Consider the following 22,556-nt stretch of genomic DNA (forward strand, 5'->3'; position numbering starts at 1 on the left):
GCCTTTTAAGAAGATGTAGTTTCCTTCCTTATCCCTTTTAAGGATATCAATGTTTGCTTTTACTTTATCTGAGATCAGAATGGCTTCCCTGATTTTTTTTTCTTCAGCTGAGGCATAATATATTTCGCTCCATCCTTTTATTTTTACCATGTGTATATCTTTCTGCTTCCTATGTGTTTCTTGTAAACAACACATTATAGCATTTTGTCTTTTTTAATTGTTTTTTAAATTTAAGGCAATGGAATTAAGTGACTTGCCCAAGATCACACAGATAGACAATTATTAAATGTCTGAAAGCAGATTTGAACTCCTGTCCTCCTGATCCCAGGGTTAGTGCTATATCTACTGCAACACCCAGGTACCCATGGATTTTGTTTTTTTAATCCATTTTGCTATCCACTTCCATTTTGGAGACAGTCTATCCCATTAACGTTTACAGTAAAAACTGCTAATTCTGTATTTCCCTTCATGCTATTTTTCTCCTTTTATATTTTTTTCTTTCCTTTCCTCATCTTACTCCTCACCAATTTTTTTCACTTACATGTTTGCATTCCCTTTTATCCTTTCCTTCTTCTCTTATCTTTCCCTTTCCCCATCTCAACTTCCCTATAGATTAGGATAGATTTTTAAATCCAAGTGGGAATATCTTATTCCTTCTCTAGGTGAAATTGATTGAATTGAATTTACTCAGTTTTCATACTCCCTTCTTTCTCTCTAAAATTTTTAATCTTTGTGCCTCTTTAGGTAGTGTTTTTTTGTCACTATTAATCAGGTATCATCAATCAAGGTTTGATTACTTGATTGCTTGATAAGCTGTGATAAGCCTTATATCACAGATTGATTGTTGGATTGCTTGTCTCAAATTAAATCAAATTATAATTATAATCATTTTTTACTTTACCCCCTTTTCAAGCACCCTCCACAGACAAACAATCCTCCTCATGAGTCAAAGTATCATCCAAAGCCAAATAATTTCATGAACTATTTCTACCCTTTCCCCTCAGACCTCTTTTTTTCTCACACTTTGCCACTGTCTCCCCACCTATGGTACTTAACCCCTTGTTAAGTGAAGCAAGGATTAAGTCAAATCCTGATTTAATTAACTACAAGAATCTAATAAGATTCCAAGTACTGAGAGGTTTTGAAGGTCTCACTTGAGAACTTTACAATTGCTTGCAAATTATGGGATACACTGACTCAGGAATGACCAGTTTATGATGTCTTCATCAAGGAAAGTGCTAGGTTTTGTCAGCACAGTAGAATTAAAGGGAGCCAAAGGATAAGGAGACATTTAAGTTTAAACACTTGTGCTTTTCTTCAGGACTTTTTCTCTCAAACATAGTGATGTCAGCTTGTAACTCTTTAATGGAGAGATAAGACCCAACTATATCCATATCCTTTAAGTCCAGTCTCTTTAATTATTTTCACCCATTTAATTGTCCTAAGAAAGGTAATGTTTTCAAGAATTAAAAGTGTTATATCTTCTCTTTGAGAACTGAATAGAGCCTTCCAGCCAAGATGGCAGAGAGGAGAAAGGCACAGTTCTAAAATCTCCTGATCTTTCCCCATATATGAAATGAAACAAACCACTTAACAGAAATCCAATCAACAAAACCCAGAAAGAAAAGTTAGGAGAAAGAACATCTACCTCAGTATTTGTCTTTTGCAGTGGTGGGTGAGTCTGGGCACAGAGGGGATCATCCTTGGATCAGCCTGATTAGCTGAGGGGTTGGAGTCCAAGAGCCTGAGGGCCAGAGAACCATACCTGCTTGATCAGTGATGGGCTAGACTGTGGGGCTTGGGTCCACTAGGGAGCATAGATATTGGTCCTGGCACTGGCCCTCTGGAGCTTTCCGACGGGGCTGCGGGGAAGAGTTCTGGTGCAGGAAAGCTGTGGACATCATCACTGGGCTCCTTTAGTGAGGAGGAACTCTGAGTCCACTCTTCCATTAGGGCTCAAGCCTCTTCCCTGATAAACACAATTAAATACTACTTCTTCCCCAGGTACAGGTGTGTGAGCAGATGATCCAACTCAACTGACAATAGGGAGAGGGATGACCTCACCCTAGGGTAAAGCCAAAAGTATTTAACAGCTTCAGTCACTCCCTCCAGGTCAAGGAAGAAGGCTTCAATCAAGGTCACAGACACTCCAGAGAAAGTAAGCATCACCCCTTACTGGACAGCTGGAAAAATTACACTCAGTGAGCAAATTCTCTATCACCCCTTACTGGTGAGATGTAGATATTGCACTCAGTGAGTAAAGCCTATAGGGATCCCAACACCAAACCTCTGTGAACCAGCCCCCCCCCCCCCCATCAAGTTCTTAGCAAAATGAAGAAAGGTCAGTGGAAAAGTTAATCCATAGAAAAATTCTTTGAAGGAAAAGACCCTAACTCAGAGAGAACTAGAACCTCTGATGAGAATATGATCTGCTCTCCAGCACAGAAAGACTTCCTTGAAGTAATAAGGAAGAAGTTTAAAAATCAATTGGAAAATTTCGGAAAAGAAACCCAAGAGAAGATTAACATATTGCAACAAGAAAACAAATCATTGGAAAATACAATTGGACAAAAAGAAAATGGAAATAATTCTCTAAGATCCTAAACTGGTCAAATACACAATGAGAATAATTCTCTCAGATCCTCAGCTGGGCAAATGTAAAAAGAAAATAATTGTCTCAAAATCTCAACTGGTCAAATGGAAAGCTCTTTCAAAAATACAATTGAACAATTGGAAAAAGGAGTTGCAAAAGATAAATGAAGAAAACCCCTCTCTAAAAATAGAATGGAGTCTGTGGAAAATAATGACTTCATGAGACAGCAAGACCCTGTTAAGCAAAAGCAAAAAATAGAAAAAATAGAAGAGAATGTAAACTACCTCATCAACAAAACCAATGACCTTGAGAATAGATCGAGGAGGGGCAACCTGAGAATTATTGGAGTTCCTGAAAACACTGATGATAAAAAAGCCTGGACATAATATTACAGGATCTAGTAATGGAAAATTGCACTGATATCATGGAACCAGAGGGCAAAGTTGCTATTGAAAGACTACATTGATCTCCTCAAGAAAGAGATCCTAAAATGAAAACACCAAGTAATGTTGTGGCTAAATTCCAGAACTATCAGATAAAAGAGAAAATCCTGCAAGTATTCAGAAAGAAACAATTTAAATGCCAAGTGGCCACATTAAGTATTATGCAGCACCTGGCTGCATCAACATTAAGGAATCAAAGGACTTGGAATGAGATATTCCAAAGAGCAAGCTAGCTTGGAATGCAGCCAGGAATCCACTATCCCACAAAGCTGAGCATTCTTTTTCAGGGAAAAAGGTGGATATTTAACAAAATGGAAGAATTCCAAAAATTCCTGATGAAATGCCAGAGCTAAATAGAAAATTTGTACATCAAGCAGGAAGTTCAAGAGACACATAGAAAGGTTTTTAAAAATGGGAGTACAGAAAAAAAAAACTGCTATCCAAGAACATGAAACTGGCTATACCCCAGCATGGGAAAAATATTCTCATAATTCTTCACAACTGTAACTCTAACAGAGTGAATATATCAAACCAGAAGTGATGGACACTCATGACTAATCCAGGAGACTGCTATCCAATGGGGTGAAACTGCCTATAACCCTACTTGGGAGAAAAACTCTAATAACTCTCAAGAATTGAAACACTAGATAGAATATACTTAGCTAGAAGTGATGGATACTCAGAGTTTTCTATGACTCAGATAGAATGATTTACAAACACTTCCTCCTTAAAAGAGTGGGACAGGAAGGAGATGGGAGGAGGGAGGGATTAAATGGGGGTGAATCTCATTACATTAAGAGGTACAAAAGACCTATGGTATTAGAGGGGAAGAAGGGAGGAGATGAGAAAAACTTGAATCTTCTTCTCTTCAGACCTGGCTTAAAGTTAACTTACACACATACTCAGTTAACTTTCACACATTTTACCTTTCAAATATTAAAGGGTGAAAAGGGAAGGGGGGACAAGAATAGGGAGGGGGAGAAAAAAGGGGAACTAAAAGAAGGAAGGGAAGGGAAAAGGGAGAAAGGAATGGGAAGGAAGGGAAAAGGGGGTGGATATAGCAAGGCAAACATGCTGAAGGGGCTGGTATTCAGAAACACAATACTGGGGAATACAGATAAAGGGCTGTAAAGGAGGAAAAATACAAACAGAGGGAAGATAGCATGGAGGGCAATAAAGAGTTAGTACTTATAAATTTGTGAATGGGATGAAGTCTCCATTAAAACATAAGTGAAATTACAGAGTGGATTAAAAAAAAGAATTCTACAATATGCTGCTTACAAGAACCTCATTTGAAGAAGAGAGATACATATAGAGTAAAGGTAAAAGGTTGGAGCAAAATATATTTTGCTTCAGCTGAAGTGAAAAAAATCAGGTGTAGCAATCCTTATCTCAGATAAAGCAGCTGCAAAAATAGATAGCATTAAAAGACATAAGGAAGGAAACTATGTCCTTCTAAAAGGTAGAATAGGCAATAAAGTGCTTTCAATACTGAATATATATGCACCCAATGGGATAGCATCCAGATTCTTAGAGGAGAATCTGAAAGAACTACAGGAAGACATAGTCAGCAAAACTCTACTAGTGGGAGAGACCTCAACCTCCCTCTCTCAGATCTACAAGAATCGAATCATACAATAAACAATAAAGAAGTTAAGGAGTTAAATAGATGGCTTGAAAAAGTAGATATGATAGACTTATGGAGGAAACTGATTGGGAATTGAATGGAATATACCTTTTTCTCTGCGCTACATGGCACTTGTACAAACATTGACCATGTACTAGGGCACAAAAACCTAATGATCAACTGCAGAAAGGCAGAAATAATAAATACCACATTCTTAGATCACAATGCAATAAAAATCATATGCAATATTGGGTCAGGGATATATAGGGCCAGAACTAATTGGAAACTGAATAATCTCATATTAAGGAATGAGTGGATCAAACAACAAATTGCAGAAAGAGTTAATTATTTTATCTTAGATAATTACAGAAATCAAACATACCAAACCCATGGGATTCACTCAAAGTGGCTGTCAGGCGATATATTATATCCTTAAATGCTTACATGAATAAATTAGAGAAAGAGGAAATTAATGAACTAAATACTCAACTAAAAAAATTAGAGAAAGAACAAATGGAAAATCTCCAAATAAATAGCAAATTAGAAATTCTAAAAATTAAAGGAGAAATTAATAAAAATAAAAGCAAAAAATATGGAATTAATAAGTAAAACCAAAAGCTGGTATTAAGAAAAAACCAATAAAATTGATAAACTTATGGTCAATTGATTAAAAAAAGAAAGAAGAAAACCAAATTGCTAGTATCATAAATGAAAACAGTGAACTCACCAACAACGAGAAACAAATTAATGCAATAATTTGGAATTAGTTTGTCCAACTCTATGCCAATAAATTTGATAATCTAAGTGAAATGGATGAATATTTACAAAAATATAAGTTGCCCAAGTTAAATGAAGAGGAGATTAAATATATAAACAACCCCATCTCAGAAAAAAGAAATTCAATAAACCACCATTGAACTCCCTAAGAAAAAATATACAGAACCTGATGGATTCACAAGTGAATTCTACCAAACATTTAAGGAACAATTGGTTCCAATTCTCTATAAACTCTTTGGAAAAATAGGGGAAGATGGAATTGTCTAACTTGTTCTATGAAACCAATATGGTGCTGATACCTAAAGCAGGAAGAGTTAAAACAGAGAAAGAAAATTATAGACCTACCTCCCTGATGAATATAGATGAAAAAATCTTTAATAAAATCTTAGCAAAACAATTACAAGAAGTTATCACTAGGATAATACATTTTGACCAAGTAGTATTCATCCCAGGAATGTAGGGTTGGTTCAATATTAGGGAAACTGTTAGTATACTCCAATATATCAACCACAAACCTATCAGAAATTATATGATCATATCAATAGATGCTGACAAAGCTTTTGACAAAATACAGTAACTATTCCTACTAAAAACACTATAGATTGTAGTTATAAATGGACAGTTCCTTAGAATAATAATCAATATCTATCTGAAACCTCCAAAAAGCATTATATTCAATGGGGAGAGGCTAGCGGTATTCCTAATAAGATAAGGGGTTAAACAAGGATGCCCATTATCACCACTATGATTCATTATCATATTAGAAATGTTAGCTTCAGCAATTAGAGAATAAAATTAAAAGAAGGAATTAGAATTGTGAAAGAATAGACAAAACTCTCACTCTCTGCAGATGACAAGATGGTATACCTAGAGAATCCCATAAAATCATCCAAAAAACTACTGGAAACATAAGAAATTTTAGCAAAGTTGCAGGTTAGAAAATAAACCCTCATAAATCCTCAACTTTTTCTATATATGAATAGCAAGATACAGAAGGAAGAGCTAGAAAGAGAAGTCCCATTCAAAGTTACCTCAGACAATATAAAATACCTGGGCGTCTATTTGCCAAGGTAGAATCAGAAACTTTTTGAAAACAATTATAAAACACTTCTCATGCAAATTAAATTAGATTTAAACAACTGGGCAAATATCAACTGCTCATGCATAGGTAGAGCTAATATAATAAAATGACAATTCTATCAAAACTAAGCTATCTGTTTAGTGCCCTGCCAATCAAAATTCCCCCCAAAAATTACTTCAATGGGTTAGAAAAAGTTGTAAGTAAATTCATATGGAGAAATAAAAAGTCAAAAATTTCCAGGGATTTAATGGGAAAAAAAAGTTCAAAAGATAGTGGCTTAGCCCTACCTGATCTAAAATTACATTATAAACATCAGTCATCAAAACTTTCTGGTTTTGGATAAGAAATAGAATGGTGGACATGTGGAACAGGCTAAGTTCAATAGCAGAAAACTAGTATAGTAATCTTCTATTTGATAAACCCAGAGAGTCCGACTATTTGGATAAAAACTCTCTCTTTGATAAACCCTGCTGGGAAAATTGGAAGTTATTATGGAAGAAACTTAAATTACACCAAAACCTCACACCCTATATGAAGATAATATCCAAATGGATAAAGGATTTAGACATAAAATATAATACTATAAACAAACGAGAAAATTAAAAACTAGTTTACCTGACGGATCTATGGAAAGGGAAGTAGTTTGTGACTAAGGAAGAGATGGAGAACAGCACTAAAAACAAACTAGATTATTTCAATTACATTAAATTAAAAAGGTGTTGCACAGAGTAACCACTATAACCAAGATCAAAAGAAATGTAGTAAACTGGGAAACAATCTTTATCATTAATATTTCCAAAAAAAGACTTATTTCTAAAATATACAGAGAACTGAGCCATATTTTTACTTTAAAAAGCCATTTCCCCAATTGATAAATGGATAAAGGATATGCAAAGGCAATTTACAGATGAGGAAATCAAAGCAAACTATAATCATATGAAAAATTGCTCTAATTATTAGAGAAAAGCAAATTAAAGCTTCTCTGAACTACCACCTCACACCTCTCAGACCTCTGGCCAATATCACCAGAATGGATAATGATTATTGTTAGAAGGGTTGTGGGGAATCTGAGACACTATTAAATTGTTGATGGAGCTGTGAACTCATCCAACCTTTCTGGAGAGAAATTTGGAACTACACCTGTTGGGGGGTCGGCCCTGACCGCCTGAGTGGATAGGACCTCCCCGAGAGTGAGGTCAGGCCAATCCAAAGAAGACACGGCTCCTTAAGGGGAACAGTGGCTTCGCCTGGTTGGCCTGTGTCGCTTGCTCCAATCAGGTGGTAGGTTCCGCCCTCGGGGCGGATCGGGGTGGCAGCCCAGAACTAGCTCCCTATATTAGCCAACACCCTGAGCTATTCGGGGGATCCCTCTGCACCTAATAAAACATATGCCTCCTGAAGACATGTCTGCCGGAGTCCCTCCTCGCTGATCCCCGGGGGAGGGAAAAACCAGGGACGCCTGAAGCAGTGCCCACTGGGGAGCTCACTCGGGGGTCCGGGGAAGAAGACCCCGGACATACACCCAAAGGACAACAAAAATGTACGTACCCTTTGATCCAACAATACCACTATTGGGTCTATAACTGAATAGATGATGAAAAAGTGTAAAAACATCTCTTGTACAAAAATATTCATAGCAGCCCTGTTTGTGGTGGCAAAGAATTGGAAATCAAGTAAATATCCTTCAATTGGGGATTGGCGTAATGAACTCTGTTATATGTATGTCATGGAACACTACTGTTCTATTAGAAACCAGGAGGCATGGGAATTCAGGGAATCCTGGAGGGATTTGAATGAACTGTTGCTGAGTGAGATGAGCAGAACCAGGAAAAACACTGTACGCCCTAGCAGCAACATGGGGGTGATGATCAACCTTGATAGACTCACTCATTTCATCAGTGCAACAATCAGGGACAATTTGGGGCTCTGTAATGGAAAAATACCATCTGTATACAGAGAAACAACTGTAGAGTTTGAGCAAAGAGCAAGGACTCTAACCTTTAATATAGGAAAAAAAAACTGATGTCTTTTTGTCTGATCTTGCTATCTCTTATACTTTATGTTTCTTCCTTAAGGATGTGATTTCTCTCTCATCACATTCAATTTTTGATCAAAGTATAACATGGAAACAATGTAAAGACTGGCAAATTGCCTTCTGTGGGGGATGAGGGGATTAGGGGAAAATTGTAAAACTGAAAATAAATAAAATAGTTTTACAAATGAATTGAATACAGTTTGATGGTCTTCACTTACATTTGTTCTATTTTATTTTTTCCTTTCCCTTTTCATTTACCTTATCATGCTACTCTTTAGTCATGTATTTGTTGATTGAAATTTCTGTTCAGTTTTTGTCTTTGTGTCAGTAAATTCAGGAAATCCTCTATTTGACTGAACACAAATTTGTTCTTATCTCCAATTCTCTAATTTTCTTATATTGTGATTCCATATATTATGAATAAATAATTATTTTTTGGTTTACAGCCAACCAATGCTAGATGGATGCTTCTCTGAGGTTAGACTTTAGGACTACATCCCATAATGACATTTGTGTGCCAATGGAACTTCACAATAGGACCCTATGATCATGATCACCAGTAAATCAAAAACTGCTTAAAAAATAAGCTTACTCAAGGATGTGGTAGCCGAGTGGTTAAGGTGATGGACTGTTAATCCATTGTGCTATGCATGCATGGGTTTGAATCTCATCCTCTTCGGTAGTGGTGGGAGGTGGAGTGTATTTTGGGATCACCTAGTTGGTGCAATGGATAGAACACCAGCCTGGAGTCAGTAGTCCCTGATTTCAAATCCAGCCTCAGACATTTAATCACTACCTAACTGTGTGGCCTTGGGCAAGCCACTTAACCCTCATTTGCCTTGCAAAAAAAGAAAAACCTAAAAAAAATAAACTTACTCAAATGCATTAACAACAATTGTAAAAATAATTACAAATGAATGGATTAGAACATAACATGCTGGCTTTAGAATCTGAAAGATCTGTGTTTGAATCCTTCTTCAAAGGATTCAATTAATCTATTGAACCTCTGTGACTCTGTCATGTTTCTTAATCTGTTTACCTATTTTTTCCTATCTGTTATATGGGAAAAGTAATAGCATTTTCTTCAAGCTTTTTATTAATAATATTAATTGTTGTAAGAATAATATTAGCTAATACATGTACAGTAATCTGCAAACCTTGAAGTACTATATAACATGTGTTATTTGTCTTTTTCATCAGTATTAGTATTATATAAGTAGCCCTGACAACAGTATTCTAGTTAAATTCTATTATATTAAATAAGTTCAGTGGCATAAAATAACTAAAAAATAAGTGATGATAACCATCAAGTTGTACAATACAAAGAATTAGAAGTTCAATGATTTAGAGCTTGCAGAGTCTTCAGAGATCATTTTTTTTTGCATCTCTCATTTCACAGATGAACAAACTACTCTGGAAGTACTAAGTAAGTAGCAAAATTTGAATCTGATTTTCTGTCTATGACAATGATATTTTTTTCACTGTACGATAAAACTTCTGATTTGCCAGAAATAACAAAGTCAGACATCCAGAGATATTCATACTAATACATTTCTATAGCAATCAAGACTTATAATACGTATTTCTGAAAGGACTATGTCTTAAAAGATAGCAAACTTTAGTTTGGGATGTTAAAAAAGCCAATGATACATAATTCTCCATAGAACCTCATGTTCACCTCTTTCCATCTCATTTCCTTCTCTCGTATGTTATGTCACCCTTGACATAATCAAACCATATTATTTGGTGTTTCTTCCAATTTTTTTAAGTTACTATACCTGGAATGCACTCTCCTAATATTTCTGTCCATTAAAATTTTCTTCAATATCCAACTCAAATATTATCCTCTCTAGGAAATTTCCCCTAATTTTCCGAGGCTGAGGTGAGTTTTTCCCTTTTCTTAATTCTACCAAAAGGAAATTTGTACATACCTTCTCTATTTTAACAGTGATCCTGTTATTTCCTTTATTTGAAACTATTTCTAAAGCCAAGTATTATATTTTCTTGTTCTTTGTATTCTCAATATCTACTTCAGTATTTTTCCCCAAGTATCTTGCTCAGAGTCAGTGCTCAATAAAAGTGAATCAAAAGTAAATTGTGTTGTCCTATTTATAAACTACAAGTTGGTAACAATACTAAAATATCCTTAAAGCATATGTCAAACTGATGAGTGGCACCATCACTGAAGACTATTTCATCCAAAAAAGCTTATCTCCTCGCAGGATGAATTGTTTCCATGTGTTGTTTCTGGAAAAATTCTCTAAGTTATAAGAAAGATTTAGTGATAAAAATTGTCTTTCCCTTAATAGATATGTTTAGATATCTGTTTAAAATGTTAATAAATTTTTAAGACTTTCAGACTATTATTCATAACAATAAACAGAATTTATTCTTATATAAGACTTACATAAAATAGGCAGGCAAGAATGGGTTTTGATTTGTAACATTGGAGGGAAAATCTATATCGATAAACTTCTGTATCCATTAGAGTCTTGAGATAAATTATGTAATGTTGGCAAAAAGCTCAGTGCTTAGAAAGTGAGTTTAAAAATATCAGTGACAGAATGTGGTGAATATTGAGTAGATTGAATCAGAACATTTCCAAGATAGGAACAAACATAATAACAAAAATATTGCACTCTCTTTCAAGTATTCTATGAAATAACAAGAATTCGAATCTTTAAATATTTTCAGACCGTGGCATAGGTGATAGAAAACTAGCTAGGAAGATGTTGATCCAAATCTTCCTTCTTACAAATACCAATTATGTAATCCTGGGTTAATATCTTAATATCTCTTCATTTTAGGCTGCTCTCTAAGAATAGGGCAGTTGGATGGTGCAGCATATAGAACCCTGGCCTTTGGAGTCAGGAGGATAGGAGTTGCAATAAAGCCTCAGACACTTGACTCGTACTAGCTGTGTGACCTTGGGCAAGTCAGTTAACCCTGATTACCTTGTATCCAGAGCCATTTCCAGTCATTCTGACTCATATCTAACCAGTGGACAGAGATGATTCTGCAGCAGAAAAAGTCACAGTCCCTCCTTACTTAAATCCAACTGATCTGTTTGTCATAGCAACACCTCTCTGATGCAATGGTCTTATTTAATAATGATGGACAAACATCATCAAGATTACCAATTGAAGAGAAGGTTGATAAGGGAGATTGCTCATTTGAGGTTTCCTGCTACCAATAAAATCAGACAATATTCCTTATTTTTTAAATGTTTTGTATATTTTAGTCAAATACAAAATAATAAAAATGAACATGCCTATATTTACAGTGGAACATAAAAGAACATTTCATGAAAACTTATATAATAAATCTCACAGAATTTATTGAAATCAGTCAGCTTTTCTGTGCTTTCTAATAAGTTTGCTTTTGCTCTCTGCTGTATATTTTTTATTTTACTTTATCTCTTCCCTTAGCCTTGTCCAACAGAATGCTACAATTAAACACACACACAAATAAAATACACATATAAAAGTCACATATTACACATACATAGAGAATACATATTATGCATGCAAAAATATGCACATACATATAAATATATTTACATATACACATATTTGACAATTTGTGAGTTCTTTCTCTGGAAATTGATAGCATCTTACTTGATAGGTTCTTGTGTCTTCATTTTTTTCTAAATCAACCAGTTCACTTATTTTAATTTTTGTTTTTAATAATAAAAAATGTATTTTTCAACAATATGCAAAGATAATTTTCAAAATTCATTTTTGTAAAGTTTTGAGTTTCATATTCTTCTCCTCATCCTTCTCATCCTTCCCTTCCTTTCCCTTCAAAGCAAGTAATACACTATAGATTATACATGTATATATTAGACGTAATTTCATATTGATCATGTTATACAGTTCATCATTTCTTATTTCACAATACATGCCATCACAATCATATGTTATCTGAGTGATTGTCTAAGAAATATTCTCCCTCAAATTTTTGCTCTCCATTTATCTTGGTGATATTGGTTTGATATAAGCAAGAAAAATGTCATTTAAAATAACTGAAAATATTAATTTTTTACTTCAACAATATATACTTTCCCCTATAATACAGTTTAATATCAAGGACAGTTGAATATTCTTCCTTTTTACTTTTAGTTTCTTTGAAATTTTTGACCTTTTTTTCCCAAATGAATTTTGTTAATATTTTTAAGTCAATGGGGTTTTTTTAGTAATTTCTTTGAGTTGATGTTGAACTGGTGGATTTCTTAGGGGAAATTGCCATGTTTTTATTATATTTTATTATTATATTATTAATATTGTTAATATATTTTATTATATTATATAATATATTATATTTTATTTTAATATATTGACTTCATCTAACCATATATTTCTAAATTTAATTAAATCATATTTGTTTGTATAAAGAAGCTTTATAGTCATCTTGTTTCTGTTTCTGTTTTTGGTAGATATAGTCTCAAGTATTTTATACTGCCTTTTCTTTTAAGTGGGCTAAAAGAATTCTGGATAATTTTGGTAATATGTAGTATGATTTCTCATTTTTTTCTCTTTTAATTAAATCTATTTTATCTTTAACTTTATGTGAGATCATAATTACTACTCATGCTTATAATAAATTATCCTCCAGCCATTTATTTTATCCCTCTGTGTATCTTTCATTTTTATTATATTTCCTGAAATGGAAATATTATTGCATTTAGATTTTAATCCATTCTGATATTCATTTCCATTTTATGGGCAAATTCATCCCATTTACTTTCTAATTTATAACAACTAGTTGTGTATTTCCCTCCATCCTGATTTTCCTCACTATACTTTCTGTCCTATTTGCCTTATCCCTCCTCACTCCTCTAATTTACTTCTCTTTCCTTGAAGTCCTCTTCCTTAATCTAGTCATCTCATTGAGTCCTTTCCTTATCCTTTCCATTTTAATATACTATCTTTCTTAACATTTCTTTCTTCCCCCTCCTCTCATAATTTTTAATCCCTCAAATTTATATGTTAAAAAGCATATACATTTAAATTATTTCCAGTAAGAATAGGGTTGCAGGGGTGGCTAGGTGGCGTAGTGGATAAAGCACTGGCCTTGGAGTCAGGAGTAGCTGGGTTCAAATCCCATCTCAGACACTTAATAATCACCTAGCTGTGTAGCCTTGGGCAAGCCACTTAACCCCATTTGCCTTGCAAAAAACCTAAAAAAAAAGAATAGGGTTGCAGCATTATCACACTGCAACAAATTTCTTCCATATCACTTTTCCTTTATTCCTAATTTGTAATAGAAAATCATTCCTTTTTGATTATCACTGTGAGGTTTTATTTATTTTTCATTTTTTTGGAATCACCCCATTATATATAGCTCAGTATAAACCTTCCTTTCAAACTACTCAAATAATGATGATAACCATAAGTACTGTTAGCATTTTCACATATATAATAAGTAAGGAGTTTGACCTGACTCATTTTCTTATAAATTATCTTTAATGTTTACTGTCTCTCTCACTGTCTCTCTCTGTCTCTGTCTCTGTCTGTCTCTGTCTCTGTCTCTGTCTCTCTCTCTCTCTCTCTCTCTCTCTATATATATATATATATATATATATATATATATATATATATATGATCTTTTATGTCACATTTTCCATTATATTCTGGTTTTATTCCAGTTATCTGAAAATTTTTCAAGTAGTTAACATTCATTTTTTTTTCATTCAAGATTATACTTCCCTTTACTGGGTAAATTATTCTTGATCATATCCCCAACATTACAAAATATAACATTTCATACTTAAAGTTTTCAATTTGGAAGTTGCTAGGTTTTATGTAATCCTGATTATATGTACTTATTTTTTTTCTTATTGCTTTCAGTATTTTCTCCTGGACCTGGGATCTTTGAATCTTGGCTATGATTTTTCTGTAAATTTTCATCTTTGAATCTCTTTTGGGTCATGATTAATTTTTTTCGGTTTCCACTTTATTTTTTGTTCTAGAAATTTAGAACATTTTTCCTTGATAACGTCTTATAATATTATATCAAGATTCTTTTATAATCATAAATTCCAAGTAGTCCAATTATTCTTATATTGTTTCTCTTTGATGTTCTCCAGATCAGTTTTTCTCTATGAGGTATTTTATATTCCCATATATTTTTTCATTATTTTGATTTTGCATTGGTTATAACATTATTACCTTCCCCTGTCCAATTTTATTTTTCAAGTAATTATTTTCTTCCTTAAGTTTTGGATTCTCTATTTCTAATTGAATGATGTTTTCTTCATAGTTTTCTTGATTTTCTTGGATTCCTTTTATTTTTTCCCTAATTTCTCCTTGATCCCTCTTAATTGATTTCATAAGCACCTTTTAAATTTTTTCTAAGAACTTTTTTGGACTTGTGGTCATTTGAAATTTCTCATAGAAATATAAGTGGGTTTTTTTTTGCCATTCATATTCCTTTGAATATAAACCACAATCTTCACTATCTCCATAGAAGCTACCTGACTGGATTCTTTCTTCTTTGCTTGCTTGGTTTTATATTGCTTATAGCACCTTATTATAATAAGCATCCTCATAATAATAATCCATAAAGCATTTGAAATGATACCCAAGCCTCAATGTCTACCATATTATTTTTTTTTTTGAGCCCTACCACAGAGCTCAGTCTTGGGCACTTTCCTCCACTCCTAAACCAGAGTGAGGACACTGACTGCACTATCAAGAAAATTCTTTATTTCTCTGTGCTGCTTTCTGGGGGGCACTTGTACTGAAACCACTAGTTCTATTCTATTAAAAGTCCCACCAGAACCAGGAGGGTCCCCACCCTTCTCCTACCATACTCATCAGATATGCGTTAGCTTCTCCCCAGAGACACAACTAAGGACAGCATCTGGTCAGTACAGCTCTGCTTGTAATCTCTCAACAATACATCATTCAATTCTTTTTAATCAATCTACACTTTGAAAGCTCCTGAGGCTGAATCTGTCTTCTATCCTAGTTGTTCCCAGACCTTAGCATTTGTTGATTCCTCAGTCTGGATGTATTAGTACTTCACATAGCTGAAACTCCACCCTTGTAGTTTGATCTTTCCAGGAAACTTCTTAAAATGTCTTAGGAGAACAACTGCCTAACCCTGACTTTAATTTGTTTCTGCTCCTCTGTATTGATTTTGAGGCAATGTTCTATCGTATTTTTGTGGAAGAAATTTGGAAAGCCTACAGTTTTCTGATCCACTCTACAATCTTCCTGGAATTGTCTCCAATCTTCCTTAGTCCTAAGCATATACTCTTTCTTACTTAAACAGAATTGAATTCTCCAAATCAATCAATTGGTTTAAATAAACATTCATTAAATAGTTATCATGTGCAAAACACTATGATAGTTTTTGCATACATAAATGAATCCTATTACTCAAATCAGATATACTGGAAAAAAATAGACAATCTTCCTTCTTAGAGATTTCTCATTAGCACACTTGCAAATTCACATCTTGCTTTTCTGAAAACATTCATTCATTTTTGTCTCTGTATAGTATATCCCTGGGGGTATACAAAATTAACTTATGTCACATCTCCATAAGACAGTGAGAAAAGAGTAATCAGACTGAAAAAAATACCAAATATGGGAAAGGTTTTTATCATTGTTTTAGGTTTTCCATGAGTATAGTTTCCATATTGCTACATTTTACTTCCTCCAGGTATATGCAAAGGTAGTTCTCTTTTTTATTGTTTTTTATTTTTTCAGCCATATGTATATGTATATTTTTAATTTGCAAAATTTCCTTCCACCTTCCATTCCTACCCCACTCCCCTCACTGGAAAACAGTCAGGTTAGCATTGTTAATAGATATTTTTGATAAACATGTTTATAGTTTAGTCATTTTGAGTGTGAGAAGTTAGGATTAAAGAAAAGAGAAGCATAAGAGATAATTTTTATGAAATGTTCATCAGATTCTGAAGGGTTGTTTTTTTCTTTTTCTTTTTCTTTTTCTTTTTCTTTTTCTTTTTCTTTTTCTTTTTCTTTTTCTTTTTCTTTTTCTTTTTCTTTCTCTGGATGGGGATAGCATTGCCCATAGCCTGTCTAAGAGGGCTGTCCTAGTTCTCTGAACAGTTGAGAGAAGTTGTTTCCTTCAAGGTTGCTCATCTCACATTGTTATTGGTAATGTGTACATTGTTCTTTTGGTTCTGCTCCCATTGCTTAGCATCATCTCTTGTAAATCATTCCATGCTGTTCTAGAGACTGACCATTTCTGGTTTCCTGTAAAACAATAATAATCCTTAGTATTTAGGTACCACAACTTGTTCAGCCATTATCCAATGCACGAACAATTCTTTGCCACAACTAAAAGAGTTGTTATGAATATGTGGGAACATTTAGAACTTTTCCTATTTTTTATGATTTCTCCTGAATATAGGTCTGCAATTGGAATTGCTGGGTCAAAGGGATTAAGCATTTTTATTGCTCTTTGTATATGGTTCCATATTGCTCTTCAGAATGGTTGGCTCTGTTCACAACTCCAACAACAATGCATTAATGTACCAATCCTCCCACAACTTCTCCAACATTGATCATTTTCCTTTTCTCATCTTGGCTAACTGAGAGGTGTGAGGAGATACTTCATAGATCTTTAAATTTTTATTTCCTCTAATTAATAATGATTTAGAGCATTTTTCATATGATTATATAGAGGTTTAATTTCTTCACTTGAAAATTGTCCATTTATATCCTTTGATCATTTATCAATTGGAGAATGGCTTGTAAACTTATAAATTTGATGCAATTCTGTATATAATTTAGAAATGAGACCTTTAGCAGAATTTCTAATTGCGAAGATTACTTCCCAGCTTTCTGCTTTACTTTTCATTTTGACATCATTGATTTTATTAGTGCAAAAACTTTTTAACTTGATATAATCAAAATCAATCATCTTGCAGTTTATAATGTACTCTAATTCCTGTTTGATCATAAATTTATTCCCTTTACATAGCTGTAATAAATAGTTTTTTTCTATTTCTGTATGATTTCTCCCTTTATGTCTAAATCCTGTAACTCATTTTGACCTTATTTTTGTAAAGGGTGTGAGATGTTGGTCTATGTCTAGTTTTTGCCATATTATTTTACATACTATTTTCAATATTTGTTATAGAAAGAGTTCTTATCCTAGAAACTGATGTCTTTGGGTTTGTCAAACAATAGATTGCTGTAGTCATTTACTGTAGTTTCTTTTGAAGCTATCTTCATCCACTGATCTATTACTCTATTCCTTAACTAGTACCATGAAGTTTTTGATGACTGGCAGTATAGTTTTAGATCTGGTAGAGCTAGACCACCTTCCTTTCTAGGTTTTTTTTATCAGTTTCTTTGCTATTCTTCACCTTTATAGTATAACCTAGTCTTGCTGACTCTCCTCTAGCTGGGTAAAATAATTTTTTGGTAGTTTGGTATGGAACTGAAAAAAGTAATTTAATTTTGGTAGAATTATCATTTTTATTATGTTATCTCAACCTAACCATTAGCAATTGACATTTTTTCCAATTATTTAGATCTGACTTTATTTGGGTGAGAAATTTTTTATAATTGGGTTCATACAGTTTCTGTATTTAACTTGGGAGGTAGATTCCCAAGTATTTAATATTGTCAATAGTTACATTAAATGGAATTTCTACTTTTATCTCTTGCTCTTGGGCTTTGTTGTTCATATATAGAAATGTTGAAGATTTATTTAGGTTTAATTTATATCCTGATGTTTTGCTGAATTTGTTAGTTGTTTCAAGGAGTTTTTTGGATAATTTTCTCAGGTTCTCTAAGTATAGCATTATATCATTTGCAAAGAGTGAAAGCTTTGCAACCTCATTGCCACTTAGAATTCCTTCAATTTCTGTTTTCTTTTCTTATTGCTTTAGCTAGCATTTCTGATACTTTATAAACAGTAATGGTGATAATGGGCATCATATTTCACCCCTGATTTTATTGGAGATGCTATGAGTTTATTCCCATTACATATAATATTTTTGATAGTTTTAGATAGATAATATTTATTATTTTAAGGAAAGCTTCATTTATTCCTCAACTTTCTGGTGTTTTTAACAGGAATGGATGTATTTTAACAAACGTTTTTCAGTTGAGATAATCATATGATTTCTGTTTCCTTTGCTATTGATATGTTCAATTATGTTGAGTGGTTTCCCAATACTGAAACATCCTTGCCTACCTGGGTTTAACTAAACAATTATAGTGTATTATCCTATTAATAACTTGTTCATCAGTATTCATTAGGGAGATTTTTTTCTGCTTTTTTGTCTTTTCCTGGTTTAGGTATCAGTACCATATCGGTGTCATAAAAAGAGTTTGACAGAACTCCTTCTTCTCTTATTTTTAAATATAATTTATGTAGAATAAGAATTAATTGCTCCTTAAATGTTTATTAGAATTCATTTGCAAATCCATCTGGACCTGGATACTTTTTCATATGATATTTTTTGATGCTTTATAAAATTCATTTTTCTTAAATGGGGTTATTTATGTATTTTATTTCCTCTTCTGGATACCTTTAATTTCTTCATCTGAAAACTCCCTGGTTCATATGCTTTGAACATTTATCAATTAAGGCGACAGGCTTACTAAACCCAATAAAAATAATAACACTAATGGAGGAGTATAGCTTGAACTACTTAGAAGTTCAAACTTGTCAGTGGAACCAAAATGGTGTATAGAAGCCAGGAATATTCTTAAGTTCTTTTGGGCTTTCCTCAGAAACTACATTATTCAAGCCTCTTAATGTATTCCGGAGAGACAGAAACCACAAAAGAACAGAATAGAATATTTTCCACCAAATCTGTTTTGAGTGGAGTATGAATGTGCCCAGGGTTAGGAATTGAAAACACTGTAATGGAAAGTGGAGGGAACAGCTGGAGGTTCTCTGTCACAGGAGACATTCCTGGAACCTCAGCTTTGCAGGTCAATGGCATAGTAGTTCAACTGGGAGGGCTCCAGTACAAGTATCCCAGACACCCTATTCAGCTAACCAAACTGGGCTAGTTGCCCCAGTTCAAACAACAAGCTACTAGTGTTGCCAACCTGGATGACCTCAGCTCACTGAGCAAGCGGATGTACTTCTCAACTCAGATAAACCAGTCCAGTGAAAAATGTTCTATGGTTCTCAAGGCAGAAAGCATGTGGGGGGCCCCTCTACCAACATTGCCTTGGGACAATGCCTAAACAAAACCCAGGATAAGTAAGAAAAGTCAAAGAAAACCTAAGACTATAGAAAGCTAATTAAAGATTTAAGAATGGTCAAAATATAATCTCAGAAATGAATGTGAGAAAAAATAGTACATGTGAAGCTATCAAGAAGAATATGAATTCCTCTCCAGCACCAAAAAGATGAGCTCAAAAAGGATTTTAAAAATCAAGTTGAAAACTCGGGAAAATAAATGCAAGAAAAATTCAGCTATTCTTAATAGCAAACCAAATAATGGACTGAAGAAAATAACTCCTTCAAAAACACATTTGGGTAAATGGAAAAAAAAATTAGCACCTCTTTTAAAAATAAAATTGACCAACTGGAAAAGGAGAAACAAAAGTTAACTGATGAAAATAATTTCTTAAAGAATAGACTGGGATGGGGGCAGTGGATAAAGTACCGGCCAATCAGAAGTACCTGAGTTCAAATACGGTCTCAGACAATTAATAATTACTTAGCTGTGTGGCCCTAGGCAAGCCACTTAACTCCATTTGCCTTGCAAAAAACCCTAAAAAATCAAGAAGAGACTGGGACAAATGGAGGCTAATGACTCTATGAGATATCAAGAATCAGTCAAGCAAAATAAAAAAAAAACCTTAAGAAGATATCTAGAATATCATGTTGAAAAAAACAGCTGACCTAGAAAATAAATGTCAACAAGCCAGCCAAGGAACTTCCCAAGAAAAAGTCTCTGGGATCCGATGGATTCACCAGCTAACTCTACCAAACATTTAAGGAATAATTAATTCCAAATATATATGAACTATATGAAAAAAAAGTAGGTGAAGAATGAATTCTACCAAATTTCGTCTGTGACATGAATATGGTGGTGATATCTAAACCCAGAAGACTCAAAACAGAGGAAAAATACTACAGACCAATTTCCCTCATAAATATTGATGCAAAAAATATAAATTAAATTTTAACCAAGTAATTATTGAACTATACTATGATCAGGTAGAATTTATACCAGAAATATAAGGTTAGGATAATATTAGGAAAACTATTAACATAATTGAGTATATCAATGACTACTAACAAACTAATGCAATATATCTGTCAGATCTATGGAAAGGGAGCAGAAAGAGAACATAAAATGCAAAATGGATAATTAAAATGTTTTGTACAAATTAAAAAAAAGCAACTGATATAAAAATGTAGCAAGTGGTGAAACAATTTTTAGCTAGTGTTTCTAATAAAGGGTTCATTTCTAAAATATAGGGAGAAGCGCATCTATTTTATGAGCTACAAGTCATTCTTCAGATGACAAATGGTCAACTATAGGAATGGGCAGTTTTCAGGTGAAGAAATTAAAGCAATCTCTAGTCATGAAAAATGCTCTAAATCATTGTTGATTAGAGAAATGCAAATTAAAACAACTCTGGGTTATCACTTGATACCTATCAGATTAGTCAATATGACAAAAATGTGAAGAAGTTAATATTGGAGGGGCTTTGGGAAAACTGGTTCTCTAATGCATTGTTTGGGGAACTGATTCAAAATTTCTGGGGAGCAATTTGGATGTACAATTGATCCAGTAATACAACTGTTAGGTTTGTGTCTCAAAGAGATCACAAGTAAATGTAAAAAACCCACAAATACAAAAGCATTTATAGTAGCTTTTTGGATGGTGACAAAGAACTAGAAATTGAGGGGATACTCATCAACTGGAAAATGACTAAACAGATTGTGGTATATGAACGTGATAGAGTACTATTGTTCTGTATGAAATCATGAGGGACAGGACTTCAGAAAGCCAGGAAAGTCTTTCATGAACTAATACTGAGTGAGGTGAGCAGAACCAGAAGAACATCGTACACATTGGCAGCAACATTGTGTGATGATGAGCTATGATGGGGTTACTCATTTCAGTAGTAAATTAATCAAAGAAAATATTAAAAGACCCTAATGGAAAACTCCATTCATATCTAGAGAAGGAAATATGGAGTCTGAATACAGAACAAAGCTTACAACTCTCAGTTTTTAAATTTCATTTTGTGTTTTATGCTTGTAGATTATACATGCATAGCTATGCATGAATAATCTCTATTAGATTGCTCTCAATCAGGGAGAGGGGAGAGAGAAGAGAGAGAGAGGAAGATTAATATGAATGTCAAAACCTTACAAATAATAGTTGAAAACTAGCCTTGCATATAGTTGGGGAAATAAATAAATAAATAAAAGAGTTAAAATAGTTTCCTTTCTTTTTCACTGGGATTTCGCCTTCTCTGACAATTTAAACAATTCTCAGTTCATGTGATAACTTTCTCACATAAAAGAAAATAAGTTGTGGTAGGTAGAATCAAGGAATCTTTCCTTCTTGTGACATTTACCAGCCTGATAGACTAAGAAAAATTTTCAAAGTGATGTTATTATACTGTAATCTAAGTTACCCAATGTGGGTAATGGAAATTCTTGGATTGTGTTTCCCCTGGACATTTCTAGTATAGGTTTCAAAAATATCAGTGAAATATGACAATAACATGGTATGGTATATATAGTAATGGCCCTGTATTCAGGCGGAGCTGACTTCAAATTTGATCTCTTGCACTTATTCCTTGCTTGACTGTGTGACCTTTGGCATGTCACTTAACTCCATTACTTTGCAAAAACCAAAAAAAGATCCATTTTTATCACTATTATTTTTATTCTACATCTTTTACTGCTATTTAGTAAATCCATAAAAATCATAGATTCCTTGGTTTGGTCCATCAATTTCCCAACTTAAATCAAGAAATTCTTTATTACTTCACTCCCTGCAGCTAACTGATAATGCTGATGCA

At 33.6% G+C, this 22,556-nt stretch overlaps 1 non-coding gene across 1 annotated transcript; it reads left to right on the forward strand.

The window, feature by feature from the left end:
• Positions 1–9,153: 9,153 nt before the first annotated feature.
• On the forward strand, positions 9,154–9,235 carry TRNAN-GUU (transfer RNA asparagine (anticodon GUU)). The gene has a single exon. It is a non-coding gene; the product is annotated as a tRNA-Asn (tRNA).
• Positions 9,236–22,556: the final 13,321 nt, after the last annotated feature.

This window comes from Macrotis lagotis, chromosome 7, assembly GCF_037893015.1.
Source record: "Macrotis lagotis isolate mMagLag1 chromosome 7, bilby.v1.9.chrom.fasta, whole genome shotgun sequence".
NCBI lineage: Eukaryota > Metazoa > Chordata > Mammalia > Peramelemorphia > Peramelidae > Macrotis > Macrotis lagotis.